Raw genomic sequence first — 15046 nt, 5'->3', positions numbered from 1 at the left:
ATAGATAATTAAATTTTGTATTTTTAGATGATTTTCAGTGACTGAAGGTTATTACTTATGAAGCTGGTCAACTGATATTCTCTTTCAGTCAGTCAGTGCTTTTCAATTGTTAATTTTCTACATTCTGTATTCTTCACTGATTTAATAAATGAGCCAACAACAGCAATAACAAGGCTCAATAAAAATGCATTCTATTCACCTGCTTTTATAGATTAAAAAAAACCCTGTTAATTCTCACTTTTTGCATCTCACTATAGACCCCATGGTTTTCCAGATTTAATATATATCAGAGGGCACAGTCATTATTCTCTTTTTGAGGCTTAAATCGTGTCAGCTTTGGCAAGTGAGACCTTTTCATACGACCTTTTCAACCTGTTTTGTCGCCTAACGTATGATCTCACTTCTGGCCAACTTTTAAAATCTTTGAACTTGATGGAATCCTGAAAAGTTTTTTATAAACTTCTCGCCTGTTGAGATCATGCCACTCTTACAGATATTACAGTGGTAGCGAATTGAATTTTGGATTTCTCTCATGGCTTTATCTGATTGAAGAGGTCCAGTTTTCAAGGTCATTCTGCTGACAGGACACACCTGGGTTTGAAACCCAGCATTACCACTTGTCAGCCATTCCTGGGCAAATTTTGCCTCCGTTCTGAGCCTATTTGCTCGTGTAAACATGCAGATAATATTGATACCCATTTTAAGAGGTTTCATGAGAGGATTAAGTAAGATAATGTATATGTAGTCTTTATCACTGTGCTTGGAACATATAATTTAATAAATGGTACCGTGATGTTATTGTTAATATTATTTTATGTAAAAATGAACTCAGATGAATTAATGAGTAATGTCAAAATGTGTGTTCATGTTAAAGACTAAACATGTATCACAACCTAACTGTCCATCAACAGAGGAATGGATGAAGATGTGGTGTATATATACAATGGAATACTACTCAGCCATAAAAAAGAATGAAATAATGCCCTTTGCAGCAACATGGATAGACCTAGAGATTACCATACTAAGTGAAGTCAGTCAGACAGAGAAAGGCAAATACCATATGATATCGCTTATATGTGGAATCTAAAAACAACGATACAAATGAACTTACTTACAAAACAGAAATAGACTCACAAACATAGAAAACAAACAAAACAGAAATAGACTCACAAACATAGAAAATAGACTCACAAACGTAGAAAACAAACACAGAAAACAAACAAAACAGAAATAGAGTCACAAACATAGAAAACATAGACTCACAAACATAGAAAACAAACAAACAAACAAACTCACAAACATAGTAGGGGAGGGATAAGTTAGGAGTTTGGGATTAAAATATACACACTACTACATATATAATAGATAACCAACAAGGACCTACTGTATAGCACAGGGAACTATACTCAATATCTTGTAATTACCTATATTGGAAGAGAATATAAAAAAGTATACATATATATATATATATATATATATATATATCTGAATCATTTTGCTGTACACCTGAAACTAATACAACATTGTAAATCAACTATATTTCAAAAAAATTTTTTTTAATTAAAATTAAAAAAAAAGACTAAACATAGACTTTCACATACATTTCACTCTTCCCCAACCTCAGGCTCCTGCCACCCCAGCTCCTGAGAAGTGTTTGCCCCCCTTGGAGAAAGTCTAGCATGAAATGTTAGGTGAGCCAACGCAGACTGTGAAAGAATTCACAGAAATATTAGCAAGAGGAGAAGAAGAGTTTTTATTCACTTTCCAAGAGAGGAAAGGGGCCAGACGCATGGAGTGGCTTTGGCACCAAGGGGTGGGCGTTTGAATCTTTTATTGGGCTTCAAAGGGCAAACAGCAGGAAAGAGGGGGTGGGTTCATATCTGTTTTGGTCCCCAGCTGTATCCAAGCTGGCTGTGCTTCTATAGGATGTGGTTTTTCTGAGAATCTGTAACTTTCTGTCTTCAGTAACTTTCCAGCCCTTGGATGTCTGAAACGGACTTACTAGGGGCCCTGGACAGGCCGTCCCTCGATTTTGAATCATGCTAGGTAGGTTTCCCCGAGATGTTACCTCATGTTGAAATTCCACAGCCTCCGCGAGAAGTAAAGAGTTTCAGTGTGCCTCTGGTTTTCTGAGGTGAAATTTCTTCGGAGGGAGAAAAGACACGGAAGCCTGGCGGGCCTACGAGCTGGGAGGGGGGTTGGGCGCTGGGGGCAGCCGGAGGGCAGTTTGGAGCTTTAAATACAGAAGCTTCAGACTTGAGTCGCGTGTTTCCTATTCTCAGTTTCGCCAAGGATGTCTCTCGTTTCCTCTCGCCTCGTTCTTTGCATTAGTCAAATGCTGTCTCCTTCAAATCCATAACATTTCATCCTCCCTTTTGCTGTCTTGGAAACAGCTCCTAATTTCCAGCTCCTCTCTTTGATCTCTCTGCCTTCTTTCAACCTCTTTTTAAAAATAAAAACAACATCAAATGAAAATCCTAAGAAGTCTTCCTTGAAAAATGCAAAGATTTACAAATATGCATATTTACTAACTTTCTCTTTAGGAATGAAACGGACTCCTCCTTTCTAACTTTTTTTGTCGGTGCATTGTTTTCTCTGTTTCTGATCAAATGCAAGACCACCTCTATTTTCTTTTGTGGCACCTAGTATGTTTGATCGACTGTATTATTTCAGTACATTTATGTTAATGTTGAAATTAATTGGGGGCATCTGCCCCGTCTCTGACTGACAGCTTCACGTAGAAGCTTAATATACACACCTCAACCACACACCACTCTGCCACAGGATAGAAAGAATTCCACGTGTCAGGTGGTGAGCTACCCATCTTAAGGAATATCTCATATAGTAAAATTCTGGTACAATTAAGTCTCATTTAAGGCCCAACATACAATAAGCTGAGCTTTGAGAAGACTTAGGATAATTCTATTTCACATCTGAAAGCATTCTCAGAGATCACCAAAGCCTTAGATTCTTGGGGGATAATTCATTGAATTAAGAGAGGAAATTAACTCGAGAGCCAAAGCAACTTACCATTTTAAAAAGGATGTAGAAAATTCCTCTAAAACATGACAGATGGATAAAAATTCATGTGCACACATCTCCATGTCCATTACTGGTGTAGCTAAGGACACCGGCACACAAAGCCTCTGGGCTCTGTGGCGGATCAGCGGCAGCGGATTGGGGTCCCTCGCCTGGAGATGTGCCCAACTTGTTCTCTTGTCATCAAATTGAGAAGTGGCCTAGTGGACACGCTCCCTCTAGGTCAACGTGTAATAACGCAATAAATCATTATCCAATAAAAGAGTGTCACTCCTGGCTGAAAAACTGCTAAGCAGAACTCAATTTTTCCGAGCAGACTGGTAAGAAAGGCCGAGGACACTCATCCTTAGCATACAATGTAGTGTTTTCTACAGCCTCTCCGTATTCATTATCTCTTCCTGGTCTTGGATGCCGGAAGCCTCTTTTTAATAACTTAAATCTTCATGTGTCACATCCTGTCTGAATCTCAGGGTTTCTGGAAGAAACTGAGAATAGGATTCAAAAAGCCAGGTTTCCAGTAGTCCTGTATCTTTGCAACCTGTGTTCCCTTTGCTCTGGAGAAAGGACACCGACAGTCAGTGTGCTGTATGCACCACTAGAGGGCACTTTGACACTTGCTTTCGAATCTACAGTTTTTCAGACGCCCCAGATTGCAAATATCTGTATCTGCTGTTGTGTCTACTCATTAGTAACGTTTCATAGTTGCTCTAATGAAATGCTCTCCCTGTCCAACAATGACACTCTGCGATTCTTAACAAATATTGGTTGATGATGGGGATAGTTGCAAGAGAGTCTAGTTAATTAAGAGGAAATTGATAAAGGTGTTACACTCCAGTGGTGGGCAGAATTTTAAAGGCAGGGATTAGAAAAAAGACTCAGAAGAGATGCTGCCTATGCTTTGATTGTCTGCCTTAGTAGGAAAGCACCCGGAATAATACTGTGATTTACCAGACAAATAGGGCAGACTAAAGGGTAAGCCCCATCTGACACAGACGTATGGCTCGCAGTCATCAGATAAATTCAGACCCTGCTGAGGAGGAAGGACAGACAAACACTGGGATTATATATATATCCCAAAGAACTTGGGTTAAATAGGTCTATTGAATACTACAGGGAAGAAAAGAAGGGCAGTAAATTTAAAAGGGTTTAAGGTCAGCAGTGTTCTCCTACCCCCTCCCCTAATAGTCTAGAGATCATCTGAGGCTGGGGCTAAGCAAGCATCAGAAGTAGAGGTGGGTTATGATTCCTTCTTTTAGACAGAAATGACTAATATTTGAAAGGACAGTGAGTTGTCACCATACACATACTTACTGAGAAACTTGAACAAACACTCAACACAACAAAAACAAAGAACTGGGAGTTGGAAATTTTGGAGAATGACCACAGAGCACTGCATAAAAGAGATACACATCCTTATGGTGGCATGTGATCTTGAACAACCCAGCCTCACCACTCTGACTGCCTGTCTCAATACAATTCTCTCCATCCCTTCCCGTTTCCAGAACACAGACCTCATCCCTGACCTCTTTGACTCTAGGAACAATCTATTCACTTAGAGTCTCAACTTACACTCCCCTTGACAAAAGTTCCATGTATCACCTGTGACCCTGGGCATTACGGCTAATTTTCAGGTTACCTCCTCTCAATGCCCCTGATCTGTATCCTCATTCCCATAGACAGCTTCAGTTGCAGTGGTCTCCCTATCTCCAACCCTGTCTGTACTGGCCTTACAGGTGAGAGTTTTGGAAGTCAGGGACACCTGTTTTTCGTGTTCTCTCATAAACCTAGCAGAGGGTTTTTACATAAAATCAATCTTTTGGATTTGAAGTAGAACTTAATGGTCATCTGGTCTACCCTTCTATTAGACAGTTAATGTTGAATGCTCAATGACTATTAGGATCCTATCAACCTTTAAAATTTCCTTTATGAGATGTTTAAATAAAACTACTAAAAACATTTGTGCATAGGTTTTTGCATAAATACACATTTTCCTTTCTCTGGATAAATATCCAGGAGCGCAGTTGCTGGGTCACATGGTAGACGTGTGTTTAGTTTTTTAAGAAGCTGTCAAGCTGTTTTCCAGAGTAAAATTTTACATTCCCACCAGCAATCGACGAGTGATCTAGTTTCTCTGCATCCTCGGCAGCATTTCCTGGAGTCACTGTCTTTTACTTTAGTTATTCTGTTGGGTGTGTAGTGATCTCCCTGTGGTTTTGGTTTGCGTTTCCCTAATGATGTCGAACATATATTCATGTGCTTATTTGCCATCTGTATGTGTTCTTCAGTGAAATGTCTGTCTATGAATTTTGGATTAGTCTTCTAACTGGGTTGATTGTTTTTTTTAAGGGCCATTTATTTATTTTTGGCTGCACTGGGTCTTCGCTACTGCACGCGGGCTTTGTCTAGTTGCGGCGAGCGGGGGCTACTCTTCATTGCGGTGCGCGGGCTTCTCATTGCCGTGGCTTCTGTTGTCGCGGAGCACAGGCTCCAGACGCACGGGCTTCAGTAGTTGTGGTTCGTGGGCTCTAGAGTGCAGGCTCAGTAGTTGTGGTGCACGGCCTTAGTTGCTCCGCCGCATGTGGGATCTTCCCGGACCAGGGCTCGAACCCGTGTCCCCTGCATTGGCAGGCAGATTCTAAACCACTTCGCCACCAGTGGGAAGCCCTGATTTTTTTTAACCATTGAAACTATAGAGGTCTTTATATCATTTAGATATAACTCCTTGTCAAAGATGTGGTTTGCAAATATTTTCTCCCAGTCTCTAGCTTGCCTTTTCATCCCCTTAACAGGGTCTTTCACTGACAAAAGTTTTTAATTTTGATGTTCAATTTATTAATTTTTTTCTTTTATGAATCATGCTTTTGGTGTCAAGTCTAACACACTGCCTAGCCCTAGATCCTGAAGACTTTCTCTGATGCTGTTTATCTAAAAGTTTTATAGTTTGATGCTTTACATTTAAGTCCATGATCCATTTTGAGTTAATTTTTGTATAAGGTGTGAGACTTAGGTCAAGGTTCAATTTGTTTGTTCACGGATGTCCAATTGCTCCAGCACCATTTGTTGAAAAGGTATTTCCATTTTTTGACTGATTATAGACAGTACTGTATTTTTTTTTTTTATAAATTTATTTATTTATTTATTTTTGGCTGCGTTGGGTCTTAGTTGCTGCATGCGGGCTTTCTCTATTTGCAGCGAGTGGGGGCTACTCTTCGTTGCGGTGTGCAGGCTTCTCATCACAGTGGCTTCTTTTGTTGTGGAGCACAGGCTCTAGTAACTCAGGCTTCAGTAGTTGTGGCACGTGGGCTCAGTAGTTGTGGCTCACTGTCTCTAGAGCACAGGCTCAGTAGTTGTGGCGCACAGGCTTAGTTGCTCCACGGCATGTGGGATCTTCCTGGACCAGGGCTCAAACTCGTGTCCCCTGCGTTGGCAGGCAGCTTCTTAACCACTGCGCCACCAGGGAAGTCCAGTACTGTATTTTTAATTTTGTATTTTTAACTCAGCACTATGTTGAATATAAGTAATAAAATCAGAGATCCTTCTCTTGTTGCCAGTCTTAGGGAGAAATTAGTCTTTCAACATTAGGTATAATGTTAGCTGTAGCTTTTTGTAGCTTTTGGTACTGTCTTTGCTTTTGTTATCAGGGTAAGACTTTTTTCATAACCATGATTGGGAAGTGATCTTTCCTCTTCTCTTTTCTGGAAGAGATTGTGTAGAATTGGTCCTTTGGTCCTGAGATTCCCTTGCTAGTCTGCCTTCTTTTCTCCACCTTTCAGAGTTTTCTTACCTTTGTCGTATATATAACGTCCAGGGGTTTCAGTCGCATCAGCAGAAGGGATAGTGAAAAGTACTTCTCCATCTTCCCAGAAGAGTTGTTCAGTTTTCCCATATTTTAAATGAGAATGTTGGTCTATAATGTTCTCTCAAGATCTTTTAAGCTCAGTAAATTATGTTATTCATGATATATTAAATCCTCATTTGCTTTTTCTTCGTGTTTACTGGGGCCCTGTAATCATTATGCCATAAACATGTTTTCTAGTTCCAACTTTATAATGTACCTACTCACCACCACATGCTTTCTGCTTGGATGGGGAGAAACAAAGCAAAGTTCTTGAGATGGTATCACTGTTTCCTTCAATAAAAAGCCCAGCCCATTGCACATTTTATGAGGTGGTGATTGCTTTGGGAGGAACCCTGCTTTAGAATGTGGAAGGTCCAGGAACTCCCAAATGAGGTGGAGAGTCAAAGAATTGAGAACCCCTTAGAGGGTAAACTATCCTTTACCCAGAAGCACAGGCTTTATTCACTAAAGACATTTCTCATAACATTAAAATGCAAATTCAAACACTGCCTGTAAAAACTGACACCAGCATATGTTTTCAGAATTCTTTGTCTTTCCATTTGCAAGCTCACGTCCCATACAAGACGGTTCAGTCTGAAACCAGCTCCATTGGCATGTATAGCAGTGTTAAAACTTGTTCAAATGTTAATGCAAGCGATTGCTGTTAATTTCCTGTTTACCCTAATACAAAAAATGTGAAACTCTATTCATTCAGCCAGCATTTATTCTCCTCCCAGATAGATCTCCCACCAGTCTCTCATTGCCTCCCTCCTCCTGCACTTTACCCAGACTCATTCCTACAGAAATGCCCTTCACTCTATTCATTTCTCCCATGCTTCCACTATCTTTGTTCAATTATTTACCAATGGGTTTTAAAACAAATATCATAAAATTTTATATTGATTATCAAACACCAACATTTAATCTTAGCAGAATAAAAATTATTCCGTATTTCAATCTGTTTCTTAGTTGTTTTTTTTTTTTTTTTTTAGGTACGAGGGCCTCTCACTGCTGTGGCCTCTCCCGCTGCGGAGCACAGGCTTCGGATGCGCAGGCTTAGCGGCCATGGCTCACGGGCCCAGCTGCTCCGCGGCATGTGGGATCTTCCCAGACCGGGGCACGAACCCGTGTCTCCTGCATCGGCAGGTGGACTCTCAACCACTGCGCCACCAGGGAAGCCCATTTCTTAGTTATATTTTTATAGGGATGATTTTTTTCAATATAGTAGTCTAACTTTAAAATTTGAGATATAATTCATATACCATAAAAATCACCATTTTAAAGTGTACAATTCAATGGTTTTTAGGATATTCACAGGTTGTATGAGGTCCATGAAGGTACTGAGGGAGTTGATGAATGAAGAGGTGCAGGGTGGAGTCTGAGGGAGTGGGCAGCCATGTGATGTCCTAAAGGATACAGAAATAAAGGAGAGAGTGTAGAGGTGATAATGAAAGTCCTGGGAGGATGTGATCCCTCCATACCAAGATGGAAATGCAGAAGAGCAGAAGGTCCCAGCAAGTGGAGAAAGTCAGTCAAGGAGTCCTTAGCCTAACACAGTTTAAATCAAACTGGGGGGCAAAGTGCGTTCACGCACAAAGCAACTGGGGACCCCTTCCATGTAACTGTGCTGGTGAATCTCAGGGTAGGGACAGAGCCCATCACTCCTCTGCGGGTAAAATTTGCCTCAGGTCTACTCACAGTTGGCACAGTCATGGCCTCTTCTCCTCGGAGCCATTGGTCATACTATCTTTCCATCCTAAATGCCACCCCTAGAACCTCCCATGTTTCATTGCCCACCTCATGTCCTCTAGGAAATATTCCCCAGTGATCTGCCCACAGTGAGTCTTCTTACTGCATCATTAAGGAAATCTCACCATACGGAAGTCATCATATATTTGCCAGCAGTCTGATCACCAGCTGCCAGATAACCTTGACCTTGCAGCCTAATTCATAACCTGCCTCATCTGTGTCAGCAGCTTTCATTATCAACATTTCTTTCCAAGTGATCATTTAAAGGATCATCATCAGTGTAACAGTCTGCTAGCACTGCTAAAACCAAACACTATAAACAGAGTGGCTTAAACAACAGATACTTATTTTCTCACAATTCTGGAGGTGAATGTCCCAGATCAAGGTGCTGTCAAGGTTGGTTTTTCGTGAGGTCTCTTTCTGTCTTGCAGATGGCCGCCTTCTTGCCGTGTCCTCACATGGCCTTTCTTCTGTGAGTGTGCAGGGAGAGAGAGAGAGGAGAGAGATCTCTGGTATCTCTTCCTCTTCTTATAAGGACATCAGTCCAATCAGGTTAGGATCTCATCCTTATGACCTCATTTAAACTTAACTGCCTCCCTAAAAGCCCTATCTCCAAATACTATCACATTGGGCTTTAGGGTTTCAACATATGCATTTGCGGAGGGGGAACACAATTCAGTCCATAACACCAGGAAAAGACTGGGGATCCCTGCCATAGAAAAAAAAAGATCTAGAACATATACTTGACTTCTATATTTCCATGGACTTAAGGAAGGTAAAAAGTTGTCTCAATGGAATAATTACACGTACACACACACGTAGAATAGGTCATCTTCAAACATTTTTCACATATATCATAGTAATTTTGATAGTAATAGTAATGCTATACAATAGTAATAGTAATGCTATCCAATTCCTTGCATTTTAAAAATATTTATTTAATTAATTAATTCGTTTATTTGGTTGTGCCAGGTCTTTAGTTTTGGCCGGCAGGCTCATTAGTTGCAGCTCGCTGGCTCCTTAGTTGTGGCATGCACGTGGGATCTAGTTCCCTAACCAGGGATCGAACCCAGGCCCCCTGCATTGGGAGTGTGGAGTCTTAACCACTGTGCCACCAGGGAAGTCCCCAATTCCTTATATTTTTAAGACTGTCACCTAAAAGGTTTTATCGTAAGTTTTAGTTATTGCAAAAGATTAAATGTCTGGTTTGATGTATGGCAAATATTGAAAATTTAAAATAAAACTATGAACATTACTCATTTAATCATCACCATTTAAAATACACAAGTTCTTTTTTTAATGAACGTAAATTTTAAATTTCTCCTTTTTCTCCTTGAACTTGTATCTCAATTCTACTTCCCCACAATATCCTGTTGTAATAATACATTTTATACTTCAGAGTCATTTACTGATCACCCTATCATATTTTTCTTCAACAAAAAAAATAAAATTAGTTTTTAAAAAATTCCTGTGACTAAAGGTTAAAGTATTAAACATTAATCTGGATTGAGTTACTATTAATTTATTATTCCTACACAATTGATCAAAACAACCTATATATTTCATATACTTTGAAAAGGATAACTACATGTAAAAAGTAAACTTTTATTGGAAATTCATCTATTAATGAGATGTGTGCTTCCTCCACTGAGTTCATATACCTATAAATGAATATTATTTCTAGGGCTCTCAGACACAATTAAACATTAATTTGATTCCTATTCTTGCTTTTATAACTAAGTGTAAACACTGGACAACTAGCTCATATAAATCGTTGGATGAGAATTGGTATACTTTTGTTTTTGTTTTTGTTTTTCTTTGCGGTACGCAGGCCTCTCACTGTTGTGGCCTCTCCCATTGAGGAGCACAGGCTCCAGACGTGCAGGCTCAGCTGCCACGGCTCACGGGCCCAGCCGCTCCACGGCATGTGGGATCTTACCGGACCGGAGCACGAACCCGTGTCCCCTGCATCGGCAGGCGGACTCTCAACCACTGTGCCACCAGGGAAGCCCTACTTTTGTTCTTGCAAATCACTCAGTTCTTTGAACTCAGAATTGCATGCTAAGAATCACATGATGATCCCTGCCCCTGCCCCTCCTCCCCTCCTCCTTTCTCTCTCCCCCCACCACCCCCTCTCTTTCTCATATGCCAGGTTCTCTCCAAAGCATGTTACATGAATTATTTTATGTAGTCTCCTAGCAACTCTATAAAGTATGGCCTTTTATTATTCCCATTTTACAAATGAGGAAATTGAGGAGGAGACTGACCCTCCAAGTCACAAGTTTAATAGATGGGAGAGCGTGAATTCCAAGCCAGGCAGAGCCTGCACCCAGAGCCTGCACCCCTAGCCACGACCCGTTACAGTAGGTGGCGCAAGAAAGTCCAAGTCTGTCTCAGTGCTTGGAGCATATACTTGTCGGCCAGTTCTCTAATGAGAGTGAAAACCCCAGAAATAGGAACATTCCATAAACATTGTTTAAAAGTTCATTCAACGCATCTTCAGTCTCCTGGAGATCTGCTACCCAGCAGCTCCTGAACAAAAGACCCAGCTGCCTGGTCGGTGATCTTTAGAAAGCTAGCTGGAGGAATTGTCATGATGTAAAGGTCCTTTCACAGTATTTTCAGGGATTGTCAGGCAGTGTTTTTCACCCTTTCCATCCCAGCAAAGTACAGACTGGCTCTGACTCTCCGTCCTGGACAGCCTCGTTATGTCCTACCTATATCCAGGGCTTCAAATGCCCAAAGAGTTGGTCTAACTCAGCCTCATCGCCCCCTGCTGAGGTCCGGTCTCTAGGCTTCAATTTCTACACCAGGCACCACTGAAATGCTGTTTGATTAAGTCAACCCTGTGTTAGGATCTCAGGGTACTGGATGGGTGTGAGCAACATATTTCTCTGTTTATTTTCTTTGGATTCTAGCAGTTATATCACGGGCAGTGTTAATGTGCTGGGGCTGCCGTTGCCTACTATTCAAGAAAATGAGGATTGGAGATGTTGGCAGAGGTCCTGTGCGCATTAGGGAGGGAGGGGGGTGAAGGATGTGGTTGGAGTCATGTTTGGAAGTAAGAAGAGCCAATGGAAAAGCTTGGGTCTTGACTGTGCCTGACTGGCCAATGAAATGATCCCATTTGGGTAACTGGCTGTGCAGGCCTGGAGTCTGGCTAGCAACAGCCCTGTACATCTGGCCACACTTTGGCCTGTCTGTGGCAGCTGATTTTGGGCTTCACGGCTATTAACCAGAGTCAGGAGTAATGTCTTTCATTCTGAGACGTCTAAACCCCCAACCACAGGCCTGTGTTCCTCCAGGGCAGAGGGCAAATGCAATTACATCTGTGACCAATTTACACAGCTGGGAGCTCAGCCTCCTGACAGAAACATTTATTTGAGATTCAAGTCTCCAGGGCGCTGGGGAGCCAGACAGGAAGTGAGGTCCCTCAAGCCTTTGTTGCTTGCTAGTCTGAGCCTTGAAAACAAAACACAACAACAGAAAATGTCAACTTTGGCTTTTATAAGCTAAAAATGAGACCACTCTCTCTACAAACAAGGAGGATTTTCGAGGCAGAGAGGAGAATAAGAATATTCAAATATGACCTGGCTGCCATTGAGTAAGGAAGACTCATCCACACCAGTGTGGGCAGGTCTCATCGAATCCACTGAAGGGCCAAAAAGAACAAAAAGGCAAAGGAAGGACATATTTTATCTCTCTCTTCTTGAACTAAGATATACATCCTCTCCTGTCCTTGGACATCAGAGCTCCTGGTTCTCAAGCCTTCAGACTCTGGGACTTATGCCAGTGGCCCCCTTGTTCTCAGGCCTTTGGCCCCAGGCTGAATTAACTATCAGCTTTCCTCATTTTCCAGTCTGCAGATGGCAGATTGTAGGACTTTTTGGCCTCCATAACCATGTGAACCAATCCCTATAATAAATTTCATCATATATATATATTTATATGTGTGTGTGTATGTGTGTGTGTGTATATATATATACATATATATATATACACATATATTTATATGTGTGTGTGTGTGTGTGTATATATATATATATATATATATATATATCCAGAACAACATATATATATATCCCATTGGTTCTGTTCTCTTTAGAACATTTACTAATATATCTACCAATGGACATTTGGGTTGTTTTCACTTTTAACTATTATGAACAATGTTGCTTTGAATATTAGTGTATAAATGTTTATGTGGACATACATTTTCGTTTTCATTTCTCTTGGGGATATATGTGGGAGTAGAGCTGCTGGGTCATATGATAATTCTGTTTAACTATTTGAGGAACTGACAGTTTCTCAAAGCAGTCGTACTCTTTTATGTTCCAACCAGTAATACATGAGGTTCCAATTTTCTCTACATTCTTGCCAACACTTGTTATTTTCTTTAAATTACAGCCATCTTAGTGGGTGTTAATTGGTATCTAATTATAGTTTTGATTTGCATTTCCTGATTGCAAATTATGTAGAGCATCATCTGCTTATTGGCCATTTACATATCTTCTTTGAAGAAATGTCTATTCAGATATTTTGTCCATTTTTTAAATGGGTTGTCTTTTTGTTGTTGAGTTACAATAGTTCTTTATATATTATAGATATGAGTCCCTTATCATATATATGATTTACAAAAAATTTTCTCTCATTCTGTGGGGTCTTTTTCATTTTCTTGATGATATCCTCTGGAACACAAAAGTTTCAAAATTTAATTGTGCCCAGTTTGTCTCTTCTTTATTTGCTTATGCTTTTAGTATCATATCCAAGAAACCACTGCCTACCCCAAGGTCACAAAAATTTACACCTATGTTTTCCTCTAAGAGTTTTAGTTTTAGCTATTGCATAGGTTTTGATCTATTCTGATTTGTATATGGTGTTTGATAGGGCCCAAATTCTTGTTTTAAATTTATTTTTGCATGTCTACCCATTGTCCCAGCACCATATGTTGAAAGACTATTCTTTCCCCATTGAAAGGTCTTGGCATCTTGGTTGAAAGGCAATTGACTCTAAATGTGAGAGTTTATTTCTGGACTCTCAAATCTATTTTATTGATCTATATGTCTGTCCTTATGCCAGTACCACACTGTTTTGATTACTGTAGCTTTGTAATAAGTGCTGAAGTTGAGAAGTATGACTCCTCCAACTTTGTTCTTTTTTTCAAGATTATTTTGGTTGTTCTGGATCCCTTCAAATTCAATTTCAATATGAATCTGGGGTTAGCTTGTGAATTTCTGAGAAGAAGTCATCTGGGATTTTGATAGAGATTGCACTGAATCTATAGATCAATTTGGGTAGTATGGCCATCTTACTAATACTAAGGCTTTTGATCCATGAACCTGCGGTACCTTTCCACATTTTTAGTTCTTATTTAATTTGTTTCAACAATGTGTGTAGTTTTCAGAGTGTAGCGGGTCTAACCTTTTTGGGGGGTTAAATTTATTCCTAAGTATTTTATTACTTTAATGCTATTATAAATGAAATTCGTTCTTAATTTCATTTTTGGTTTGCTCATTGCTCCTGCATAGAAATACAGTTGATTGTTGCATAACCTTGATGAACTCATTTATTAATCCTAATGGTTCTTTAGTGGATTCCTCGGGATTTTCTATAACCATGATTAAGTCATCTGAAAATATAGTTTAACTTCTTCCTCTCTAACCTGGATTCCTGTATTTCATTCTTGCCTAATTGCCCTGGCTAAGGCCTTTTGTATCTCAGCTGTCTAAGGAGCTGAATTTCTGTTATCAGACATCACAGAAGTGCTCCAGCTTCTTTAGCCAGGCAGCTAATGCTTAATATTCAGCTTACCCCCAAATCGAGAGATACATGCTCCCCAGGGTATATTTCAATAGAGCAAAACAAGTCTCTGGCACTAATCAGGCATGTGCTTGGTCAGTTTACTACAGTGTTCCCAGGTAGGGAGTTGGGACACCAGGAAAGAAAGAGAACGGGAACAGCTTCGGATGTAGAACTCTTTCTGTGAGGGCTAACACCCTTAGGACTGCAACCAGAGAGGGAAATGGAGGAGCTCGCAGAGGAAGAGATTGGGGCTCACGCAGACAGAACTGCAGCCATGACCTGGACAAACCTCCCGGCTCCTGCCCGCCATCCGCACTGCCCACTGCAGGTCGACACAGAAAAGAAAATCACTGCTCTTTCAAGCTACTAACCAAGTAAGTTCTTTTCTTCTCAGACTTAGAGTCAACAAATTCTGTAGGCCATCCTAATTAATGAGGAAAGCTCCAAGTCAGGCATGTTTTTCTAATGTTTTCAAGCATTCTGTGCTTCTAGCACTTCCCTGATTGGCTGGGATCTGGAAGGTATCCAAAGAGACCTCTGAGATTGTACATACTTGTGGCGGCTGTTTGCTGTGAGGTGGAAACAGACCCTCCTCCCTCACTGGAGGTAACCTCACGG

Source organism: Delphinus delphis, chromosome 10, assembly GCF_949987515.2.
Source record: "Delphinus delphis chromosome 10, mDelDel1.2, whole genome shotgun sequence".
NCBI classification, from domain to species: Eukaryota; Metazoa; Chordata; class Mammalia; order Artiodactyla; family Delphinidae; genus Delphinus; species Delphinus delphis.
The sequence above is the reverse complement of the archived record's forward strand: the minus strand, read 5'-3'. Positions refer to the sequence as shown.